This window comes from Xyrauchen texanus, chromosome 31 (assembly GCF_025860055.1).
Source record: "Xyrauchen texanus isolate HMW12.3.18 chromosome 31, RBS_HiC_50CHRs, whole genome shotgun sequence".
Lineage (NCBI taxonomy): Eukaryota > Metazoa > Chordata > Actinopteri > Cypriniformes > Catostomidae > Xyrauchen > Xyrauchen texanus.
This window is the reverse complement of record NC_068306.1, coordinates 27,551,077-27,577,406: the sequence shown is the minus strand read 5'-3', so window position 1 is coordinate 27,577,406 and position 26,330 is coordinate 27,551,077. Positions and strand designations below refer to the sequence as shown.

Sequence of the window (26,330 nt, the reverse complement as noted above, 5' to 3'; positions counted from 1 at the left end):
GCAAAATAATGTCATCTCTAAGGAAACAGTGTAACATTGAATCTAGAGCAGGGATGGGAAACTGGCAGCCCGCTGGCCATATATCTGTATCGTTGAATATGGCCCGTCGGACAAGACTGAGGATTGATTTTATTTCTTTGAAAAAGGGATTATGTAAAGATTGCATTCATTCGTGATGTTATTACAACTATTGACCAGAAGAAGTCGCTTGTTCTTAGCAGACCTGCTGAACACTCTAGGATTCTAGCATGCAACAGCTTACACTTGCTCATCATTTATAAGGAAAATCTAGCTAAATTTTAGCTTGTCAGTGACATTGTTAATGTCTTTTGTTTGCCTGGATACGAAATCTGTCATTAAAGATTTCAATTCGATTTGCAAATACACCATTGATCAAAGAGACGTACAGTATGAGAGATACATACACCAGAGCTGCTCTCCTCACAGGTGTAAAAGGTAAATAAATTACAAGGGTAAAATGCATCAAAACTTTTTAGAATATCTGAATTTTTGGTCTGTGATTTTATAAAAAAAAATGTGGGGGGCCTGGGTTGCTCAGTGGTAAAAGACGCTGGTTACATCCCTGGAGTTCCCAGGAGAATCCCAGGGCGTGCTGAGTGACTCCAGCCAGGTCTCCTAAGCAACCAAATCGGCCCAGCTGCTAGCGAAGGTAGAGTCACACAGAGTAACCTCCTTGTGGTCACTATAATGTGGTTCACATTCGGTGGGGCGCGTGGCGAGTTGTGAGTAGATGCTGCGGTGGATGTCGTGGGCCTCCACACGCTCAACGAACCACATGAAAAGATGTGCGTGTTGACGTCTCAGATGCAGAAGCGACTGAGATTCATCCTCTGCCACCCGGATTGAGGCCAGTCACTACGCCACCACAAGGACTTGGGAGCAAATTGGGAATTGGACATTCCAAATTGGGAGAAAAAATTTTTTTTTACATCAGTAATGTCCTGACTATACTTTGTGATCAGTTTAATGCCACTTTGGTGAATTAAAGTACCAATTTCCTTCCTAAACAGCAAAATCTGTACATTATTCCAAACTTTTGGCCACCTGCGTGTTTTGTGTGTGTGCATAAATAATAATGTATAAAATACATACACACACACACACACAGTACTGTGAAAAGGTTTTAGGCACACTTGCATAGTGAGGATGTCTTCAAAAAATAATGCCATAGTTTTCATTTATCAAGTAACGTCATACAAAGTCGAGTAAACATAAAAAAGCTAAATCAATATTTGCCGTGACCACCTTTGCCTTCAATACTAATTGCAAGCACCAATTCCCCCATGTACACCTGGATACAGTTTTTCCTTGGTTGTTGGCAGATAGGATGGTCCAAGCTTCTTGGAGAATTTGCCACAGTTCTTCTTCTATCTATTACGGCTGTCTCAATTGCTTCCGTCTCTTTATGTAATCCCAGACTGACTCAATATTCAGTGGTGGGCTTTGTAGGGACCATGACATCTATTGCAGGGCTCCCAGTTCTTCTATTCTATTCTTAAAAGAAATGTTTGGGAGTCTAACATTTATTTTTCCTATTGACACACTAAAGCTGAAAATATAAATAACCATCCAAGACAAATGTTTTTGTGAAGCAAAAAAGACTTTTGCACATTACTGTATGTATATGTGTGTATATATATATATATATATATATATATATATATATATATATATATATATATAGCCTATTTTCCAGACCATAAAGATTTTTTTATTGTGTTACATTTTAAACACAATTAAAAACAACTTATTACCATAATATGATATAAATTGATTTATAATGTATTAAAATTTTTATTTATTAGTGAAATATAACCCCAACTTCTCAACTTGAGTACTACTCAAATAAACTTGTGATGACAAAACGTTGTACTCCATTTCAGACTAATAATACATTTCTGAAACAAAACTCACTACACCAACTTTCTAATCACCCACATATAATTCACACTTACACACTGTGTTATGGATCAATCTAAATCATGCAATAAGCCAGACCTCTCTCTCTAATACCCTTCCCAACCTCTGCAAAAAAGAAACCGGCTTCAGATGCCTCCTCCCCTCACACCCCACTGACGCTCAAACTTAAGTTCCTTGACTGTTTCAGATAAACAGTTTATTCCATGGCCAGAGTGCCCAGCAGTGAATTCTGGGAATCTGACATGCCTGAAAGTCCACAGATAGGTCTCTCAACGTGCGTTTCCAAAGGCTCTGACCTCTGAGTCTTGCCATGTTTAAGTCAGTGACACTGTGTGCTTCTGTTTAAGTTCTTTCCAAGGTTTGGAGCATGCCAGACACGATTCTCAGAACTACAAAACTGGGGGAACGTTTATCTAGCCTCCTGACTCAGAAATCAGTTTCCTCAAATTTACTAGATACAATGTGCATACAGCAAATACCTCTTAAAGAGATAGTTCACCTAAAAATGAAAGTCATAATTTATTCACCATTATGTTGTTTGCATGTTGATGTGGAACAGAGACACAAAAAGTTAGACACAGAAATGTTAGTTTCAATCACCATTTCCTTTCATTGCATCTTCCTTCCATACAATAAGAGGGAATGGTTACTGAGAATGTCATTCAGCCAAACATCTGCTGTTGTATTCCACGGAAGAATGGATGAATAAATGATGAGAGTTAAACATTTTTAATGAAACATTCCTTTAAGTTTAGATTAAAAATATTTTTTGTTAGGTGAATGAGTCTATTGCTTTTTCATTTCAGCAATCTAACTCTAAAAATTAGACATTACTTCTACAGCAACCATAAAAAAAAATGTAAAACAATTGGAAGTTACTCAAATTCAACTTACAGATAATTAATTATCCACTCCACCCAACATGTCCTCAGTGTGAAAACTCCATCAAACACTCCTAATTGTTGAACATTTGCCTTGAGTCGTACTCTGTTCACACGCTCAACGATACTGCTACAGTAAGCACACTACACTGAACAGCCTAATACATTCCATCAGGTGTGGCTACGAGGAAAGGTGAGTCTGGATCAGTGCCAGTTATCTACACACCTTCAAACGTGCCTGCTGCTGTTACCGCTTTAACTTACAATAATGCAAATACTGCTAATTATTCGACAATGGGTGTGTGATATATCTAGGGGTCTTTAAAATAAGGGACTTTTAAATGGGACCACCCTAATCACGGCCCCTAACCACATCCTCCACAGTTAATATGTGTTATTAATACAAATTGAATATCCTTTCTTATATGCTAAAATATGAACCTTCCTGCCCCATGACTTATATATATATATATATATATATATATATATATATATATATATATATATATGTGTGTTAAAAGTATATTTATTTACATTTTTTAGATTATTTGTCTTTATCTTATGTATATATTTTGGATGGTTTATCCATATTAAATTCGTTTTTAATTATTTTTTGTTTATTTTTTCCCTTCACCTGTATTTGTCTTTATAATTGTAGTCATACATCGTTTGATCTTATTGAACATTTGTCCAAAGCGACTTACAGTGCAATTATTACAGGGACAATCCCCCCGGAGCAACCTGGAGTTAAGTGCCTTGCTATGACGCTTACTCAAAACCTGTATTTATCAAGTGATTTGAGGTCAAAAACATTTACATTACAAGTGTGAAGTCACTGGTCATGTTTCCATCCAAAAACCTGAATATCGGGAAAAACTCACAGGGATCATATCGTACAGCCTGACAAGCAACAATTGTAAAACAAAACATGAAAATCGTACAGTGCACATCCACCTTTAAGGCTCATGTGTACTTCGTTTTTTCACATTCTGGGTCGTCTCTCTCTCAAGGTCGAGCGCTCGGCCTTTCAAAAGTGTCTTGTGAATGTGAGTGAATACATATGATATCAACACGTGCACTACGACTACACTGTAATACTTGTTTAGTATAGTCAATTGCAGGCACATGCACAGACGATGCGCAAAGATGAGGCTGCACACGTACAGTACACGCAGACTGTGCTGATGACAAATTTTGCATACTGTGCACATTCTGATCAGCAACGCGGACAGCCAAAGTATACTTTTTCCTTATTGTTCACAAATTTTCATTTCTGTGCTATATTGGCATTCCAATTACCACAAGGGGCATTCAAAATAAAGTTGAAATCCAAAAATTCAATTTATTTACATAAAACCTAGCTTGCAGCTCATAGCTTGACCTTGGTCAAGGCATTAGCAAAAACTTTCTGAAATAGTGGGCTGTCTGCAGATTATTGGACACAGCACTCTTACATCCAGTGTTTTAACAAATCCCTGAACTTAATGCCAACTTGAGCAGAGTTTTCACCTGCTGAGAGCAGTTGACTAATGAAGAAACAGGTGGCAAACCGTAATTTCTCCTGATAAGAAACTGAAACTTGCCACAACACAGCTAGCAGATATTCCTTCCTCACATTCTCCCTAACTGCTGCTGATGCCGTGTGTCATTCAAAGCATTAAGCAGAGCCAAGAACAACTTGTGTACTGGCACACGCCTGCTGTCAAGATATCACAAAGAGTGCAATAGAGAGGGCCACACAGATCATCTTCAAGTTAAAAGTGAAGCATGTAATTTTTCAGATGTTAAATCTTTTCTCAAATACCAGCTTACTATGCTGTCAACTATAATTAAGCCATTCATAGGTTGAAAAAGTAAACACTATGGCACTAACAAAACATTGCTGTTTGTTTGAGCATCCAGACTAGTGTGACCAATGGTGCGAGTTTGGAGTGTGACTTCAGTTTTATGGACCAATGGAAGACGAGGAGTGTTGAAGAAATCAATTTTGCAATTGCAATTTCATTTGGTGAGGCTAGTGATGCAGAAATTAGCTACACACTTTAATGGGCCATTCAGGAAAACATTTTTGGATCCATCCACACTGTTTTCTAATGTAAATGAGCTGCTAGATGGACATTGTTGATTTTTGATAATTTTGCCTATAAGTACTTCAACTGTTAACGATTTTCGTTAACAGTTAAAAACCTTTTTGTCTTTTTTTTATGTCTCAGTATGTTTTTAATATTGTATGCATGCATGCATGTTGTTGGTGCTCAGGAGTTTGTTGTCCTATCAGGCTGTTATTGAAAATAAGAGTTCTTAAGTGACTTGCCTGGTTAAATAAAGGTCAAATAATTGTTTTTATTTGTTGCACACTGTCTCGCTGTCCTCACCTTATGCTAAAGCATAATTTTTTTTTTTTTAGACAAAATGTCAGGTTAAGAAGATCTACATTCAGCTCTATTTAGCTTTTTTATCACAAAGTATCGCATTTGTTGTGAACGGCCCCTAAGGAGGGCAATTTTCATAAGGACACCAAAGATCTTGGGCGACACGATGCAGAAACAATTTTTTATGCACTTCTAAAGTCCAAAAATAAAATAAAATTGGCAGGACCTCTTCCTTTAAATTTGTAAAAAAAAAAAGCCATATAGAAATACCCCATCTGGTGTGCCAACAATGTTGAGCAAACATTCTCATTTATTACGATCTCAGTTCCTTGACAATTAATTATTTGGTTATGCAAGAAGAAAAAAAACAAAAACATGACTGGACATTAGCTATCAAGCTACATTACAAAAATAAGCAAACTGTTGTGCGTGGGTTTCACAATGTCAGCTTTTACATTTAATGACTGCAAAAGATTGAATTATTTCAAATGAATGTACCCCTCACACTGTAACCTGGACACTGTGATGGTCCGGTCCATTTTAAATGGACCATGACATTGTCTAAATATTTACCTTTCATGCACAAGCTTCCCAGGGCCCCCACATAGACAGTGTTTACTCATGTAATACATCAGGAATGTGGCCCAGGGTAAATTTGAGTGCAGGCCCGTCACTGGCACTCAGTCAAACAGCCTCTGACAGTACAGTCCCTTCCTGCTCTCATAACTTTGAAACACTCCAGGCTCTTGGTACAGTGCTGACAGATGTTCAGGCTCATTTCTGATCTGGGATGGACGTTAATGCTAACTCATTATAGAGTTTTGGTATAGTAACGTTGCCATGGCACTACACCTTCAAAACCTCATCTTGTGTTGAATAATATTCCTTGATCATTACATTAAGACATACTAAACTTCAAAACTATCTCCAAAAACACTCCAGTTTAGTTTAAACAACTCTTACACTCACAAGATTTCCAGTCTTTTTAGTCATATGACCAGAAACTGACACAATAGAATTCCATCACCAAATACAGTAGCTTTTATGTGGATGCATAGAAGCAACAGGTTTAGAACAAAATGTACTTATGTTTAAGGCTGGGCTATATAACTTAAATATTTGCAGTACATTCAATATTATTTTGTTTGCAATAGAAAATTAACCAAAATCATCAATACTGTGATCATTTTAATGCACATTTGATTTGGACATTAAGTTTCCTAAAGATAGTGGTCAGAGACAAGTTTCAGGCCCACTACTTATGTTACAAATTGTGCGAAGAGAAGCCTAAAAGCAAATAATTTCATAGTATATCTGATTTAAAATGCAGTAGCAAAAATGCTTAGAGTTTGGCAGTTTGATTCATCTCCCCAAAACAACTCTTTTGAACTGTCTGATTCAATTAATTAGTTCACAATAGTGATTGAATGATTCATTTATGTCAACACTGAAACATTTTCACTGCAGTCCCAGTGCGGCATTTTAATGTTTATTTTATTTTTTTATTTTAATACCACATAAACATGTTGGCTTCTTTGGGTTCCTTGAAGGAATGTTTCAGGTTCAGTACAAGTTCAGCTCAATCGACAGCATATGTGACAATGTTGATTACAACAAAAATACATTTAGACTCGTCCCTCCTTAAAAAAAAAAAAAAAAAAAAAAAGCTAAAATCGAGGTTCCAGTGAGACACTTACAATGGGGCCAATTTTAGGAGGGTATAAAGGGAGAAATGTAAAGCTTATAATTTTATTAAAGCACTTACATGAATTCTTCTGTTAAAATTGTTAAAACAATTATTGAACTATAAAGTCACTTAAATTGCAATTTTTAAAGTCGTTTTAAGGTTTGTTGACATTACATCGTCGTGGCAACGAAGATATAAAATTGTCTATAACTTTACACAGAAAAGGTTAGCAAGTGATTTTATCAGACTAAAATCATGTTCACACACATATTGCTTATGTCTTGCTGCTATTCTTTTGAAACAGTGAGTATTTTAACTTTCTAAAATTGGCCCCATTCACTTCCATTGTAAGTGCCTCACTGGAAACCAGATTTGAGCTATTTTTAAAGATCAGGAGAGGCTGTCGACCGAGCTTAACTTGTTTTGCATCCGGAATATTGCTGTGAAAAGTGAAAAACATTCCTAAAAACAATTTAAAAAAAATCAATTGGTGTGTTTTACTTAAACATGTACTTTAAATTATTCTACTTGGTAACAATGGCGGTTTGGTGAGAATAATGGTTCCCAAATAGCCGTTTACGAGCAAATACTGTATGTGAAATAATAAAGTCATAATAATGAAACAATTTTGACTGGTCCTCATTACAGACAGTTTAGCAGAGATGGACCACTGGTATTAAAATGAATGATAGAAACTGGAAAGACCAAAGGCCTACGGATGAAAAAAAATGTCCTGCCTTACAGGTAAAAAGAACCAATCACCTTTGAGACACAGACATCATCTGTCAGTCAACTCGAGAACATGCATGTGCATTAGCTGTACCAGCCTGAAAAATAGCGTTTTTTAGCATGATCTGTGAAAAAAAATAAAAATGTATGGCACCATTGATGTCAGAATTTACTGCCGATTTGAAATATGCTCTTTGATCGTAATCTTCAACCGGTTTGGAGATTTTGGTCTTTCTCCATTGAAGTAGATAGAAGCTGTAACAAAGCTGTAGCCACTTGTATCCAAAGATGGCCGCTGAGTGGACTGACAAAAAACTTTGCCCTTGAACTTTGCTAAAAACAAAGCAAAAACCACAGTTACAGTAAGGGGGCTTTCACACTTGGTTCGATTGCCTGTTTCGAACCCGAGTTCGATTGCTCCCCCCTGCCCCCGATGGACTGTGTTCACATTATATATTTGTATCCGAACCGCGGTACGCTTGCGTCATGAAGCTGCAGCTGGTGCGTAATAGTGTTGCTTGATAACCGCGAAATGAAAAGGCGTCAAAATTCAATGAATAGACTTGCTCGGTTCACATTTGTTGTTCTTTTTTTAACCTTTGGTTTTGTTTTCAACATCAAGATACAGAAACACACTTGCGTCTGTCTGCCGCAAAAATCCTGAAATCGTTCAAGACAGCGGGCTGTCCGCCGAAGACAATTTTTGCGAAGGCAAGCAGAAATCATCTCTCTGCTTGCAGTGCGTGTGCGTCAATCCCGCTTTTCGTCAAGGTAAGTGTATACACACACACACACACACACATGCACGCACGCACAAAAGTAAACCCTTTTCGCTCATTTTGAAAGTGACGCGTGTGAGACTGACGACCACATTATACGTCATCGATAGCGGTTCACTTCCGCGGTTTGGTTCGATTGCGTTCATATCAGCAGCGAACCGTACTGGAGTTCACATGAACCGTACCCCAGACCACCTTTTTAAGCGGACTCGAGTACGGTTCGCGGGTGCGCACCCGAGTTCGGAAGACAGCGTTCACATCATCCAAACGAACCGAACTCTGACGTCATTCGAGCCGGGGTGCGCACCAAAAGTGCTAGTGTGAAAGCCCCCTAAGGCACATACAATGGAAGTGAATTGGGCCAGTCCATAAATGTTAAAATACACAGTTACAAAAGTACAGCCACAAGACGTAACAGTATATGTGTTGACTGATTAAATGTTTCTATTGTAATAAAGTCGCTTACTAAACATATCTGCATGAAGTTATGCCCAATATTAACTTTGTAATTTAATGTTAATGGCCTGCCTTAATCACTTCCATTGTAAATGCTTTACTCTAACCAAAGTCTAAATAATTTTTTGTGGAAATCAACATTGTGCCACAAATGCTGTCGATTGAGCATTCCTTGTAACCTGAAACTTTTCTTTAACTAACTCAACAATAAACAGCTTATGCACATGTTACTATAGACCCATTCACACTCCTGTAACTCAATAACTTCAACCTTTGGTTCCACTTTTCAGAGAATAGTGACACATGACAGCAGGATTTTCCATTCTATTTTCTTGTCTTCCCGACCTCGGGTGCATGAAATGATGAATATTGCCGGCGGCAACAACGGTAAAACGTCTAATGCTGAGGAGTGGTAGAGCCGCATTCCATGAGGCCTAGAGTTTTACCACGGCAGCCTCCAAACATCAAAACTTAAAAGCAAGAAAGATCAGGAGGCTGACCTTAGAAGACCCCTGTTAAAAAGATAGTTCACCCAAAAATTGTATTCTGACATTTACTCACCCTCATGTTCTTCCAAACCCGTATGACTTTCTTTCTTTAGTGGAACACAAAAGGATATGCAAGGCACACTGACCACCTGATATCATGAGGGTGTGTAAATTATGACACAATTAGATTTTTTCAGGTGAACTATACCTTTAAAGCCCATAGTATACTTTGGTCATGCGTGTGCTGCCCGATTTTTCTAACAGCGTGTCTCTGAATACGCAGAATGTGTATGCGCCTGGAATTTTTTGCACTAATTAGAGGGTCCACAAGATGGCAACTCTCACAATTGAGCCGTTGCATCACGAAAAGCACTAGAAGAAAATGTAATCACTGATAAACATCAAGAGACGAAGGTGAAAACAACAACTGTCGATGCGCACATCAAGTCCGCATGTACGAGGAGGTCAGGAGATACCTGCATTTGTAGAACACGAGTCTGAAGGACTACTGTATAAAATACATATTTATGGATCTAAACTCCTGAAGAGAAATAGTCCAGTATCTCATAGCAGTCGTAGTGCACATGCGTCAACCGCCTGTGTATGCAAGCATGTCAAATGAAGTATACTTTGAAAGGCTGCCGTTCGATTGTACGCAGATGCTAAGTGTTCGCATCAAAACCAAAGTATATTTGGGCTTAAGACTGAGTGAGCAACCTTCTGATAGTAAAAATACACCACTTCCATCTTCCACTGACACTGTTTACATAACAGGGGAGCTTTGGTGAAGGTTTCCAGGGATTTAAATGAACTCAAGTGAGCTTGTCCATGTTAAGAATTATTTTATGTTTATGTAGGACAACATAACACTGAAAATATTGTTATAGGGAAGGAGGAGCTAATGGAGAAGAAAGTGTGTGTGCGAATGGGGTCTTTGAAGATAGACTGAAAAGAATGAGAGATGTATGATGATCACAAGAACGCAATGAGGGCAGCAGATGAAAGGTTTATGGGAATTAGACATAATCAGATGATAGTGAAAGACAGCACTTAGAATTGAAGAACGAACATCTTTTCAAGGGTTAGTTCACACAAAAATGTAAATGGTCATATTGTAAAATCAGCCTTATGCTGTTTCAATGAAGCTGAATGGGACAGAGACTGACATTCTGCCAAACATCTAATTTTTTGCTCCATAGAATAAAAAGCCATATAAGGCAGTTTTGGAACAACATGGAGGTGAGTAAATGACAGAATTTTCATTTTTGGTGAACAACTCTTCTTAGACCAAACTTTACATCTTCTTACACCATGGATCCAACGAGCGCACAAGACAGTGACAAAGCAATAGTCAGAGACCAAAGATACATGCAGACAGAGAGATTAAGGCAGAAGGGGGATTTGAGAAACACATGGCAGGAACAGAGCAGGAAACGCAACATTCCATTCTGGAAAGGTCTGGCGCTGCAACCGAGGGGAAAGCGCGAAGCTCAGCCTCCCTCTGAGTCCATTATTCCCAGCTCAGGCAGATTCTTACACGGCAGGACTGGAAAAGAAGTAGGCCAAGAAACTCTTACATATCTGCTCCTGCTCTTTTCCTCCGTTTCCATGTTCATCGCAATATGTCTTCACAGCATTAATCCACCTCCTCCCTCAATTGTGCTGCTTACTTAAAATTAGCCCCTCTGATTAATTTCACGGGATTGCATTCTTTTAAACATGTCTGATGGGAAAGTTGGGGCTGAGAGAAACCAGGAAAGCACTTTGGGCCTTAAAACTTTAGACTCATGGCAGATTCAAGACTTCAGGATGGAATATGAATATTTGTTGATTGTGGCCGTACATCATGTGTCTTGCTGAAGTTAAATATTGTGGATATTTAATCAGGGAATGGACCAATTTAATCATTAAAGAATTCACTTTAACTTTTCAGACAGTCACTTTTATTGGAATAAAAAAAGGTGCAAGTATAAATGGTGACATTCTGCCTTAGTAAGAAAGAAAGTTATATAGGTTTGGAATAACAAAAGGGGAAAGAAAATATTTCATATTTGGATGAACTATCCCTGAACTTTTAAAAGGATTGAGGAAATACAGTTATTTTTAAAAGGTCAAGTTTTTTTACCTTTATAAAAACAGATAAAAAAGGAAGCACAAAAGAGGCCCTGCAAACCTGTGTGCCATTATGGCAGAAAAATCCAACATGAGTCACCAAGTAACTCCTTCCATTTCTTCTCTTCCTTCATACTCCAAATGCAACAAGGTCTCTATAATGTGGTTTTCCCCCCACAAGTCCCTGATACAGGCCCAAGTATTTGGAAATACAGCACTGCTCCCCTCAACTACAAACCCTTAATGAAAAGCATGTGGTTGGGAGATGAGATCCCCATTTCATCTTTGCCACTCTAGCTCTGCACTACTCTCTTTCCCTCAGCATAGAGAAAAAAAGATACATTTAACAACCCGACCCCCATTCCCATTTTGTCAGAGGAGAAAAATTACATCTGTAAAATCTGAATTTATGACCTAAGTGACAATTAAGACAGTTACGGTCATGTACGACACAGATGAGGGCGTTGCAAGAGGAAAGATCTTTGTCAAATATATCTACTGTCTGTAGAATTTTTATATATTTGTAATGTGTCTTTGCTGACTGCTAATCCAAAGGCTCAGCACTTCTTTTCTAAAGACAAAAGCAGCATTAAAAGGACAGCTTGAACTAGATTTGTACTTTTTTTTTTCTTTCTTTTTAGAAAATGAGTTGCTTGGCCTGCAAAAATTGCTACCATGGGTTTTGTGGGTGGTTACCAGAGTATTGCTTTGGGATTGCTCAGGTGTTCTGAGTGGTTGTTTGTGCATCGCTAAATGGCTGCTAGGCTGTTCTGGGAAAGTGCTGGGTGATCCCTAACTAGGGTTGGGAACCGAGAACCATTCTTATTTAAAACCGGTCCCCTAAAATATTTTTATTTTTTTAAATGCCAGAACCTAATGATTTTCTTGACTTACGGTTCTGTTAATGGTACACAAACGGATGGGACACCATGCTAAAATATACTGACAGTGTTTCCTTAGCTACAATTAAGCCTCACTGCAACACTGCTATTTAATTTACAGTGCAAATCATACAGCATGACCAGTTTAGTCTGATTCACAAACAAATTATTCTAATGAGCCGCTTCTTTTGAATCTACAGTGCAAAACATAGAGCGTGACCAGTTCAGTCGGATTCCCAAACGGTTTGCTCTAAAGCCCAAAGTATACTTCGGTCAGACACGTGATGCAAATCTAGCCATCGGCAGAGTGTTCGAGCACTGAACGCTCAGCCCAATTTTACGGTAGAATGTGTGTGCAATTGTTTGCACAAATTGGTGTGTCCACAAGGTATCAACACTCACATCTAAGCTGTTGTTGTCACAAAGAAGTCCTAGAAGATGTAATCACTAGGGATGTACCGATCCAATACCTGGATCGGAATTAGCTCCGACACTGATGTTTTTAGATGGATCGGGTATCAGACTGACGAGCCGATACCAATCCGATACTGTGTGTTAGTCATGTTCAATACAGTAAGGTTCTCATAAATGACATAAAAGAACCATAAAAACCATTAAGGGTTTCATATAACTTGTGCATTTTATTCAAAGTCACTTGATGATGTGCGATAGCTCTGTGAAATCACAAAACTCTGTATAATAAGTAATATATAGTATGCACACGCAGCGCCAGCACGTTAGTGAATGGTGCAGCTCTGTTGACACACACACATAAGCACGGTTAGGCTGTTGAAACCGCGACTATTTTCAGTCTTCACGCATTGTGCAATATTTGAGCGCTACTCATGAACATCATCTCAGATGTAGATGCTCAATAGTTCGGTTCACTTATAATTTGCATTCAGAACGGCAGTGGAGGTACATTTTACCAGAATTTCAATAAGACGCAAAAAAACTATGACGAACTTGCTAACAAAGAGACACATAGAACTTTCTTGAGAGTTCAGAATGTCAAAATAAATGCAGAGGGTTTTAAAGTTAAAGGTCCACAATTGAAATATATTACTGTAGTATTTAAAATTCTAGAAATCAATAATAAAAATATTTTATTATTTATTATCATTCATATTAATATTTGTTTACAAATTGTAACAATATTTAAGTTGAATGGGTTCCAAAGGATAACTGTGAATTAAAACTGAGCTGATATCTTACAACTAAATTGAACAAAAAAGAGATCTGAATCCTAGATACAAGTTGAAAAATATTTGATTTCTTTTTGGCAGAAGACTTGGACTGGAATTACTGTTAATATTGCTGCTACGTTATCCAGTATACTAGTTAACAATAAAGTTTTTTTTAATAAGCTATACATTTATATTGAAATGTGTAGTTAGAGGTTGGTGTTTCTTTACATATTAAAGAGTACCCCCAATAAGTTCAGCACAATAATTAAAAGAAATTCTAAACTGATTATGCAAGAAAACCACAACACTGGTATCAGATCGGGGTTGATCTTGACCGATACTGAGATTTCAGATATTGGAATCGGAAAAGAAAAAGTGGTATCGTTGCATCCCTACTAATCAACACTAAACCACAGGAGACAAAGGTAAAAACAACAACAGTGGATGTGCATGTCAAGAACATGTCAGTGAGGAGATCAGGAGATACCTGCATTTGTATAATTTGAGTCTTAAGGACTACGGTATAAAGACAACTTTATGGATCTAATCTCCTCAGGAGAAAAAGTCTGGTGTTCCACTGCAGTCGTAGCGCACATGCGGCAAATGCCTGTGTATGTGCACACAGTCAGATGGAGTATACGTTACTTTGAAAGGCTTGCGTTTTACTGTACGCAGCGTGTTCGCATCAAAATCAAAGTTTCAGATTAATTAGCCAGCTCTTTTGCATCTACAGTGCAAAACATGCAGCGTGACCAGTATAGTCTGATTCTACAAGTAATTCATTTTGTCATGTCTGAAGTGAACCAACAACTGTGTATTAAGTCTTGTAAAGACTTAAATTACTGGATGGTCATTTATGACCATGTGTTTTTATAGATTCATAATGAGTTTTGTTGTAATTAGTGGTATTATATATATATACACACACAAATTAATTAATAAGATATTAATATTGTCACATTTCTGTGATTCCCATCCCTATTACTTACCGGGCTATGTAAAAACAGCCCACAGCCAAGTTTCTACGATATTCTTGTTGATATTCTTTGACTGTAAGGGTATGGAATTTTCCAACTATTTTATAATCTGCGAGGACCTTTCATTCAATGTAACGCTTAAACAATATTGTGGCAGCGGGGGCGTGGTCAAGTGTCTGTCCGGAGAGAGAGAGTGGTAAGGGCACTTGAACCTGAGCTAAATTATTTTTAACACCTGTTTCTGGTTACAGTGAACAAGGGGAGAGCGGCATAAAAGAGCCGACGCAGGTACGGGCGTAGCGCCTGGGCCAGCATGCTGGAGGTGCGGAGACCCGGCCACTTCCGGAATCAGTGCCCTCTGATGGAGCTGGGGACAGTGGTGCGGGTCTCCAATATCCTGCAGGCTGCCCCCGATCGGGCCGGAGTGTACTGGATACCGGTGAGTGTCAAGGGGGGTACTCGCCAATCATTGGTTGATACAGGTTGTAATCAAACCACCATCCACCAAAGCTTGATTCAACCTGAGGCTTTGGACACAGTTAAACTGGTGAGGGTGAAGTGTGTGCATGGGGATATTCACAAGTATCCTGTGGTGTCCCTTGTGATCAAATTCGGGGGAAAAAAAGTGGAGGCAGCGGATTTGCGCGGATGGGTCCTGCACTAAAATAGGGAGATGAGAGATGTGCGATGCTCTGGAAGGGTAGGCGGAGTCCGGGCCATCACCGACAGCTCCACGTCAGAATGACGAGGGAAGGGGAGAGGCCCCTCCCTTTCTCAGGGAACTCCCTGAGGGGGACTTCCCTTAGGAGCAGTCGCGGGACGAAACCCTCAAGCACGCCTTCGACCAAGTGAGAGTAATCAATGGTCATCAACTCCAGCCGGACATCGCTCTTTCATATACCTATTTTGCCATTATAAATGAGTGGTTGTACAGAGTGACGCAGGACGCTCAAACAAAAGAAAATACAACTCAGCTTTTGATACCACGGAGCATCGGGAAATGGTGTTCCAGACAGCTCATTATAATCCCATTGTGGGTCACTTAGGAACCACTAAAGGAAAACACTACACCATTTTATAGCCCGTTTTTATTGGCCGGGCATTGGCGGCGATGTCCGCAGGTGGTGTGCGGCATGCTGCGAATGTCAGCTGGTAAATCCATCGGACACCCCAAATGCGCAATTGCGACCCTTCCACTGATTGAGGTTCCCTTCGGGCTTCGAATTGGGATGGACCTCGTCGGGCCATTAGAGCAGACAGCACACGGACATCACTTTGTATTGGTCCTAGTAGATTATGCAACGCGATAGTGCCTCTATGCAACATCTCAGCACATAGTGTTGTGAAGGCACTCTTCAAAGTAATCTCCCGGGTGGAGATTTCAAAAGAAATTCTCATCGATCAGGGCACAACATGTCATGGACACTACGTGAGCTTTATGTACTATTGGGTATTAAGTTGTTTCACACTAGCGTGTACCATCCGCAGACAGATGGCCTAGTGGAGCAATTTAATAAAACCCTCAAAAATATGATTTGTAAGTTTGTGCACGAGGGTGCTTGATATTGGGATAAATGGCTCGACCCCCTGTTATTCACAGTACGAGAGGTCCCGCAAGCCTCCACTGGCTTCTCCCCATTTGAGCTGCTGTATGGGCGGCGTCCACGCAGTGTGCTTGATGTCTTGCGCGAAGCCTGGGAGGAGGGGCCTTCAAATATTAAGATAGAAATTCAATATGTCCTCGATTTCAGAGCAAAACTCCACACTTTGGGGAAACTAACACAGGAGAATTTGCTCCGAGGCCAAGAACGTCAGCGCCGACTGTATGACAGGGGTACTCATCTAAGGGAATTTGCACCGGAAGATAAAGTACTCGTATTACTCCTCACATCGAGCTTCAAATTACTCGCCAAGTGGCAAGGACCCTTTGGAGGTCACACGACGAGTGGAGATCTCGATTATGAGGTCAAACGAACCGAACCGATAGAGGGGGCGCACGTCAAATATATCACCTCAACCTCCTGAAATTGATACTACCTTCACCCTCTGTTCGGATCACGCCCCACTCCAGTGGCTCCACAGCATGAAATACACCAACATGCTGATTACCGTTGGTATCTGGCTCTTCAGCCATTTAAGTTCAAGGTGGTCCGCAGACCGGGAGCGCAGATTTGGGGGTGAGGGGGGTGGTAGGCAGTCCGGATGTCTCCCCGGCCTGAGTCGGGCAGTGGGGATATGTGGCAGCGAGGTCATGGTCAAGTGTCCGTCCGGAGAGAGAGAGCGTGGTACCTGAGCAAAAGGGGTACCAGGTAACACCTGTTTCTGGTTACAGTGAACACGGGGAGAGCGGCATAAAAGAGTATCGTAGAAACGAATGTCTATTGTGAAGCTGAACCTTTTTGAAAAGCTAAAAGTTATTTTGAAGCTGACATCTACTGTGAAGCTGGCATATTGTGGCGCCCTGTGAAAGCCAAATAAAAGTCTAATCACTTCAGTTGAAGGAACCTGTTGTCCGGTGTCCTCCCTGGGATCTTTACAATTAAAAGCCTATAAACCAGATGGCCAATTTAGATGTCCTCAAAAGTCTTATATTTTCCATTCACCTTTCAGTTTGACACAAAACAGTAAGCATACTTTTTACCATACTGGACCATCTGGAGACAAATCACTCTCTGGCTTGTGGTGACTTGCCCTAAACAATTAATTTTTGAGTGACACATCCTGCTTGAGCAATTAGCGGCCCAGAGATGAAAGAGTGGTGAGACGCTGTACCTTGCCTATGTGATTGTGTCTGAAATATGATGACACAGTCCACCACAGAGGTGTCTGACTTTTCTGCCCTGAGGCGAGCAGGTAAGCATCATGCTGCATGGCTCCATGGAAAGCATTGGGTTACACAAGACAAAAATTAATAGTACTTAGGTAGTACTCAAAGTTAGTGCTAGAGCTGCAGCTTACAACTACTATGATAATAAAAAAATCTGTGATCTGTAAAGTAGGGGATGAAATATACATACAGTATGTCTCCAGCTTTGCTCATTAATTTTTATTTTATGATGTGATGTTCGCTCGGTAGACATAAGAGATTTGCCAAAAAGCAGACCTTGGTAAAAAGGGCGCAAGTCAAAATATTATTCCCATTTACCACATACACACTCATTCAGATCCCATGCTAACAAGCGGATACCAGATTTTTTATAGTTATTTTTTATGAAAAATCCAACAATGCAAAAGAATCACATTTATATGATACTTGTAACCATCTGACTATTCTCTGCATTTGACAGCAAAATGTAAACGGGCATGTGCACAGCACTTACGCACACTGGATAAACCGGTAAAAACGCCAGTACAGGTGTTTAAACACACACACACACACACACACACACACACACACACACACACACACACACACATATATATACACTCACCTAAAGGATTATTAGGAACACCTGTTCAATTTCTCATTAATGCAATTATCTAATCAACCAATCACATGGCAGCTGCTTCAATGCATTTAGGGGTGTGGTCCTGGTCAAGACAATCTCCTGAACTCCAAACTGAATGTCAGAATGGGAAAGAAAGGTGATTTAAGCAATTTTGAGCGTGGCATGGTTGTTGGTGCCAGACTGGCCGGTCTGAGTATTTCACAATCTGCTCAGTTACTGGAATTTTCATGCGCAACCATTTCTAGGGTTTACAAAGAATGGTGTGAAAAGGGAAAAACATCCAGTATGCGGCAGTCCTGTGGTCGAAAATTCCTTGTTGATGCTAGAGGTCAGAGGAGAATGGGCCGACTGATTCAAGCTGATAGAAGAGCAACTTTGCCTGAAATAACCACTCGTTACAACCGTGGTATGCAGCAAAGCATTTGTGAAGCCACATAATGAACAACCTTGAGGCGGATGGGCTACAACAGCAGAAGACCCCACCGGGTACCACTCATCTCCACTACAAATAGGAAAAAGAGGCTACAATTTGCAAGAGCTCACCAAAATTGGACAGTTGAAGACTGGAAAATGTTGCCTGGTCTGATGAGTCTCGATTTCTGTTGAGACATTCAGATGGTAGAGTCAGAATTTGGCGTAAACAGAATGAGAACATGGATCCATCATGCCTTGTTACCACTGTGCAGGCTGGTGGTGGTGGTGTAGTGGTGTGGGGGATGTTTTCTTGGCACACTTTAGGCCCCTTAGGTGCCAATTGGGCATCGTTTAAATGCCACGGCCTACCTGAGCATTGTTTCTGACCATGTCCATCCCTTTATGGCCACCATGTACCCATCCTCTGATGGCTACTTCCAGCAGGATAATGCACCATGTCACAAAGCTCGAATCATTTCAAATTGGTTTCTTGAACATGACAATGAGTTCACTGTACTAAAATGGCCCCCACAGTCACTAGATCTCATTCCAATAGAGCATCTTTGGGATGTGGTGGAATTGGAGCTTCGTGCCCTGGATGTGCATCCCACAAATCTCCATCAACTGCAAGATGCTATCCTATCAATATGGGCCAACATTTCTAAAGAATGCTTTCAGCACCTTGTTGAATCAATGCCACGTAGAATTAAGGCAGTTCTGAAGGCGAAAGGGGGTCAAACACAGTATTAGTATGGTGTTCCTAATAATCCTTTAGGTGAGTGTATATATATAAACATGCTTTGTAATGACATTTGTTGTCAACCATTTTCAGTACTGATTTTTATTGGTTTATTGAGTAGTTGTTGCAGCACTAATTAACACAACATTCTTTAGAGGTCCATTTATTTTAAAGGGTGTTTTTGTGTTTTATTGACATGACAGATTCCCTTGAGGGGGTTTGGGGGATGCAGTATTCTCAGTTGGACACAACCTAATTGTAAAACTTCAATAAGGAGTGCAAGCTTAAGAGTCCCTAAAACTCAGTGGAAAAAGGCTGTTGGGTGATTTGGAGGCTGAGTCAGCAAGCAGAACTTTGGCCCCTCTTAAGAAACACAAGGGGGGGTCAGTGGAAGTGAAAGATGGAAAGAGATGGAGAGAGGAAGAAAAAGTGAAAGAGTGCTGACATTCCTGCCCCGTGAGTCAATGCTGCTAGGCACTTTTCTGGCAGTCGTTTGCTACCTTTACAACTAAAAGCCCATGGCTTTTCCGTTGCACTGTTGTGATGACAGGACGGGAGAGGAGGCAAGCCGAATGCTGAATGTCCATCTAATAAAGCTATGAATGTGCGACGGACATTTCTTAGAATGTTGGTCGCTGCTACCCCAGTAACCCTTTTGGAAATCAAGGTAAACAAGACCTCCCAACATTCAGAACGAACCAGAGCACTTAAATGGACCCCATTCAATGAAAGCACTATGAGGTAGGAACTATACTCCTGCTAGCCACAGTTAAATAGTAAAAAGCAATTAGTTTCACCCAATAAAGACAACAGTTCCTCATAACTTAAGAATCTTGCTTTGATTTCCAATAACACATGACTGCATTCCTGCCCTATGTAATGTGGATATCTGTGTGTCCAAATCCCCCTTCACCCCCCGGCAGCATTCCTTAGAAGAGTGGGTGACATCCGTCAGCAGGGCCTCTGCTTATCCTCTGTGAAGCTTAATTCATTACTCTAAGTATTAAGTTATAATGAAGCATCAAAGGCACTTGTGTGGCCTTTTTTTAAAATGTCCCTTTTCATCAATCGGGCAAAAAAGGTTGTCTGCAAACCAAAATATATTATGAATTCATACTTTGTATTTATGCATTTCTAATAGCAGAGTCAGATATTAACTTTTACATTAAGGGGCAATCTTTGCCCTCTAAATATGATTTACGGGGCATCTTTTACCAATGTGGTGGCCTTTTTTCTAACTTTTCAAACTGTTAAACTTATTAAACTATAATCTGTGTCTCATCCGTTGACGTCAAATATGTCAATTTAATAAATTCATAACTGGGTCTATAATAGAATTTTAAGAACAATTAAAGGTTTGGGGATTTTTTGCCCCCAAATTATTGGACATTTTGGTCATTATTGGTGGCATTTTTGCCCCAAGCGCCCTTTAATTTAGTATACACCACTGCAAATGTATTTAGGCCAGAAGGAGCAGGTTGACACTGTAGCAAATGTGTCAGAGTACATAATATTTTTATTTATGTTCACCCTGTACAAGTAACAGCAACACCATTCATTCTAACTTAAATTGTCTTATCTAAATTATGCATCTAAAAGTTTCACTTTTTTTTCTTTTATCTGACGCTCATATTACATTTATTATGAGACTTGTAGTCTACGACTTCACAAAAAATCACATAACGTGCTATAATCGTTAGAAATAAACGAATGTAAATGAATCGATTCAAGCTATACTATTTCAAATGAGCATACCGTTAAAAGTGATTTACCTTCATAAAACTTGAAGTCCCGCTTTATTTCGATCTGGAGCCGGTGTAAAACGGCTTGAAGTTGAAGTTTGTATGTCCGTTAAAAGTCTATTTGTGTTAATTCCGACCCGTCCAGCACTTTTCACATTAGTTCAAACGCGTCAATCCGAGGGGACTTTCGGTTATGTTAGCAGTTTTCTCCACACACACAAACAAAATAAACTCTCTTCGCCGTGTCATTTTTTGAGCTGGAGAAATTAGTTTTCCACTAGGAATGTGCTGCAAAGTGAAGGACTTCTGCTCAGACGAACCCTAAGCGAAATTACTTTTGGAGTAACAAAACACAATCTCCCTTGCTCAGAAAGTTTAAGGGAATCAAAACTTGTGCGTGCGTGCGTGCGGCTAGGGGAGCCCTCCTCCGGAGAGTTTGTCGATTGTTCCTGTCTTTCTGTTGGCTTCAAGGAATGTCGCTCAAGCTAGACAATTACAAAAAGCTTTTGTGCGTCATAAGATCAGTAGCCCGTCAGAGAGCGTCTTAAGTTTGGTACAGCTCACACACATTCAATGACTTCAGAGGAAAATACATTTTAAATCCACTCATAGGATTTATAATTGTATTTCCCCCCACAGAAAACAAAACCTCTGCGTGTAATAAATCTCAAGTTAAAATAACTAAAATAACTTCAAATATGCATTTGATTTTGAATATCAGCTGGAGGAAATAGTTTATAACCCATAAATAAAAAAATACTCTCGTCATGTCATTCCAGATGTATTCTTTCTTCTGCTGAACACAAAGATGTTTAGGAGAATATTTCAGCTTTTTTGGTCCATACAATGCAAGTGAATGGTAAACAAAGTTTTGAATCTCCAAAAAGCACGTAAATCAGCATAAAAGTTACCCATAAGCCTCCGGTGGTTAAATCCATGACTTCAGAAGAAATATAATAGGTGTGGGTGAGAAGCTGAACAATCTTTAAGTAATGTTTTACTATAAATTCTCTTCCCTGCCCAGTAGGTGGAGATTTGCACAAAGAATGTGAATAGCTAAAAACAAAACAAAAAAAAGGTGAAAGTGAAATTGGAGATTTATAGTAAAAAAGGACTTTACTATTCTTTAATAATCTGTTTCTCACAATCACATTATTTCTGAAGAGATGGATTTAACCCTTTATGTCTTATGGAGTCTTATGGATAACTTATATTCTGCTTTTTTGCCGCTACAAAAGGTCTGATCACTATTCACTTGCATTGTATGTACCTACAGAGCTGAGATATTCTTCTAAAAATCTTAATTTGTGTTCAGCAGAAGAAAGTAAGTCATACACATCTGGGATGGCATAAGGGTGAGTAAAAGATGAGAATTTCTGGTTGAACTATCCCTTGCACCTGTTTTTCACTATATACTGCAAAACATTCCTGATCCATGAGATCATTGCGTGTTGTGGGTAAAGTTTAATAATGAAATCACTTGATCTAGTACTTAATATTTTTAAAAAAAATTATGTAGCTAATAAATATCCAGGAAATTATAAAAAAAAAAAAAAAAAAATGTAAGATACAAAATACTTGTCATTTTCAGTTTTGTTCAAGATGATTAAATAAAACGTTTTTCAATAACTGTCCCATAAGATAGTATTTGGGGTAAAAAGCCCCTGTTGCAGGGGGTTGTAAAAAAAACAACGTTTTACTTAATTGGGGAGAACAGACATGTCATGAAAAATGTTGTGGGCTCACATTGACTGATCCAATCACAATGGAGATTCATTTTTTTTATAGAATACACAAGATGTTATTAAATGTCAAATACGATTGAAATTGACAGAAAATTATGCACCTTTTTTTTAAGTGGTTACTTTGACACATTATCTGAAATTGCTACTCAAAAAGCATCTTGCTGTCGAAAAAGTATTTGCCTATGCTGGCAAATTTTCCCCTTTTAACTAATATCCCTGTATTTACATGATATCACTATAATGTTTTTATTTATTTTTTAAGCTTGATCCACATTGTAATCAGAATAAAGCAAATTTTCCATAAGGTTGTACCCTACTTGCAAGACACATTCATCACTGGTCTATTCCCTTGTACTATCAGAACAGCTGCACATCATTAGCACAAGATTTGTAAAAGTGGTGATAATGGCATGACATCAGCCAAATGCTTGAAAGATGCTTTTTCACTAAATAAACAATAGCACACCCTGCATGCCTCTACTCCTTTTCATTCTCTGAGATGAATAGCTATACTTTTATTTGACGTACAGCAGTAACGGCAAGGCTATTGATCAATGGAAATATTTATTTGGGGGGTTATAAATGAAAAGCATGGTTATTAACACAACACAACACAACCAAACCTATAGTATAAATATATTACCCACCTGATTGAAGAACAGGAATGTGGACAAAAATACGACAATGCTTCCAAATAGGCCTAAATGATTAAAATCAGGCAAGCGTGTCTTTAAATTAAATGCATACGTAATATATCCCTAACTTCATCCCTCACCCCTATATTCTTCCTTGTATGATCAGAAATATGCATTTAAAAATGCAAGCATGTATTCTTACCTAAAACTGAATCAGTGACTTCCAAAAGCTCTAATCCAATAACTCAATTTTCTGTGAAGAAATAAAAATATGCAAAACTATATTAATATGCTCTTATTAAATAGTCTTGTGTATTTAAAGAGCTAGACCCTGAGCGCCCCCATGTGATGGCACCACCTTTGACAATGTAAATTATAACGGACAACGCTTCCCCATTTTCATTTTCTAAACGACTTGCTGTTGATGTAACTCTTGAAAATCAATTGCCTCACCCAAAATAATCGACTGAAATCATGGTTTCATTTGTTCTCTCTTCCTTCGCATCCTTTCTTTCCTAACGGGACAGTAAACTCTTGAAAAATCACATTACAGCACACAAGCACTGAAACTAATGACGTTCAAAAACAGTGAACTGATTTAAATTATCGACTTCTAAATCTTTACTAAAGTCGTTGGTGAAGGTAAAGTGAAAGTCCTTTTATAAGCCATTATGTATATATATTTGGACCAATTCAACAGGTGAAATATGATCTCAATTTCCACTGATGTATGTTGTGGCACAGTTATTTTCACACAGCGGAAGCACACAGGTTATGGTTAGCATAATAAAATGTCTTTATTGGCTCGTTCATTAGCTGAAATGTTTTCCATGTGCACAGGTTTATAAAACATATAATTGCTTATGGAGAGAACAATAAGCTACATACCTGTTACCCATAAAGAAACCCGCACTTTTTGCTACTGCTGATGATGAATGCACACCTTGATAGGTGAGTGCAGGGCGGAGCTACGATGACATTATGGGAACTGTAGTCCCAAGAAGACTCACGACGGACAACAATGACTTAAAGGTGCACTCAGTCATTTCCTCGTTTAAAAGGTTTACAGTTGAAGACAAAATGATTAGCCCCCCCTATGAACAAGGGGGATTTTAACACAGTATTACTTATTATATTTTTCCTCTGGAGAAAGCCTTATTTATTTCAATTTGCCTAGAATAAAATAATTATTAAAAACAAAATTAAAAAACTGCTGAGGTCAATATTATTAGCCAGAAATTATCTGTTTGATTGGCTACGGAACCAACCACTGTTATCCAATGACTTGCCTAATTAAACTAATTAATCCCCCAAGCCTTTAAGTTGCACTTCAAACTGAGGATTAGTATCTTGCAAAACAACTAGTGAATTAATATAAAACTGTCATTATGGCAAAGACAAAATACATTTGTTTAGACTTCAGAAATATAATTGTTAATGCTCACAAAGCAGAAGGATATACACGTTTATCAAAGTGTTTTCAGGTGTCAAGAACTACGGTGAGAAGTATTATCAAGAAGTTTAAAGAGACTCACACTGTGGAGAACAAGACTTGCAGAGGCAGGAAACGAAAGATTTAAAAAAAAAAAAAACACTGGTGAGAGGTTTCTAAAGACCGAAGAACAACTGCCAAGACACTAGTGAATGATTTGGCCAAGTCTGGGACTGATGTCTCAACGAAGACGGTCACTAGAGCCCTGCACAGGAATGGACTGTGAGGTTGCAGACCAAGAAAAACTCCACATCTGAAGAAGAGACACCTCCAAACTAGACTGAAGTTTGCCAAGGACAACCTAGAGAAAAATTATGCATACTGGAAACATGTCCTTTGGTCAGATGAGACAGAGCTCTTTGGCCATAGAGATGTTGCCTATGTTTGGAGAAAGAAGGGAGAGGCGCTCAACCCAAAGAACACCGTTCCCACACATGGCGGTGGAAGTATAATGCTGTGGGAATGTTTCAGTGCGTCTGGAACTGGGAATCACATCAGGGTTGAAGGAATCATGAAGAGAAGATTTTGAAAGACAACCTCAGGCAATCTGCAACAACTTGGTTTGGGTCGACATTTTAGTCTTCCAGCATGATAACGACCCAAAGTATACTTCACTTCTGGTGAACTACCTCCACTGTTCTTGACTGGCTTGCACAAAGCACAGACTTGAACCCCATAGAAAATCTGTGGGCCACACTGAAGATTAGAGTCCATGCCAGGAGACCAACAAATATGGAGGAGCTTGAGAGATTTGCTGAGGACGAATAGGCTGCAACAACTCAAGCGAAATGTCTAAAACCTGTTGAGAACTACAACAAATGATTGAAAGGCTGTTATCAAGAAAAAAGGGATACACTATTGTACCATCAGAGGGCTAATCATTTTGACTGGTAGATTTTTTTTATTCTTTGTTCTAATAGTTTATTTTTGTATTATAAACACTACGTTGCCTAAATAAACTTGTTTAGAAATGCAATGTTGAAAAAAATCTTTGCTCCATTAAAGGGCACTTGGGAATTATTTGAAAAATAACTAAATATTTCATAGGAGCCTAGGGGGCTAATCATTTTGTATTCAACTGTACTTCTAACGAAACAAATTGTAATTTTTAAAAGTGTATAAAATAACGAGCACTCATCAGAGATTAAGAATCCAGTCATATAAAAGCAGTTTTATTTTACATGGAGAGGGTCCCTCATGGGGCAGCCATTTTTTAATCACATGACAAAATTCTTGATAAATTTTATTTGCTTAATCTCAGATAAAAGTTACTTTGAAGTTCATTACTTGGGTTACACATTTTTATAATATAATACTGTTTTTAATTAACATTTAAAATAAGAATTCACTTGTCAGTTTGTATTTTTGTGACATCTGAAGGCTCTGCCAAAAATGAAATTTTGAATTTGTTGAACAAAAAAAAGTAAGTCTTTTATAAAGTAACTGAAAAGTAATTAGGCGCTGTGATGAATGAATCAGTTCAGTAATCAGTAAGGATGGATTGCTCTTTAGTGTAATTGACCCAACACCTTTCCAATCTCAGTTTAAAATATAAGTAATCCATTTGTAGGCTCGTTTTTTCAAACTGTGAAATCAGCTTTAAAAATTCCTCTGTTCCTTTCGA

The 26,330-nt window shown here is 38.8% G+C and overlaps 1 protein-coding gene across 3 annotated transcripts in view; it reads right to left on the bottom strand.

Moving 5' to 3' along the window:
• amot (angiomotin) overlaps window positions 1-21,195 on the bottom strand; it is a 46,698-nt gene extending 25,503 nt beyond the window's left edge. For 2 of the 3 annotated variants that reach the window (XM_052100793.1, XM_052100795.1), the window contains exon 1: window positions 20,865-21,195. The gene's annotated coding sequence lies outside the window, so the exon portion shown is untranslated. Of the gene's footprint in view, window positions 1-2,835; window positions 2,938-20,864 lie in introns of those variants that run through there. The other variant, XM_052100794.1, reaches the window with a different exon arrangement.
• Between the last annotated feature and the right edge of the window lie 5,135 nt (window positions 21,196-26,330).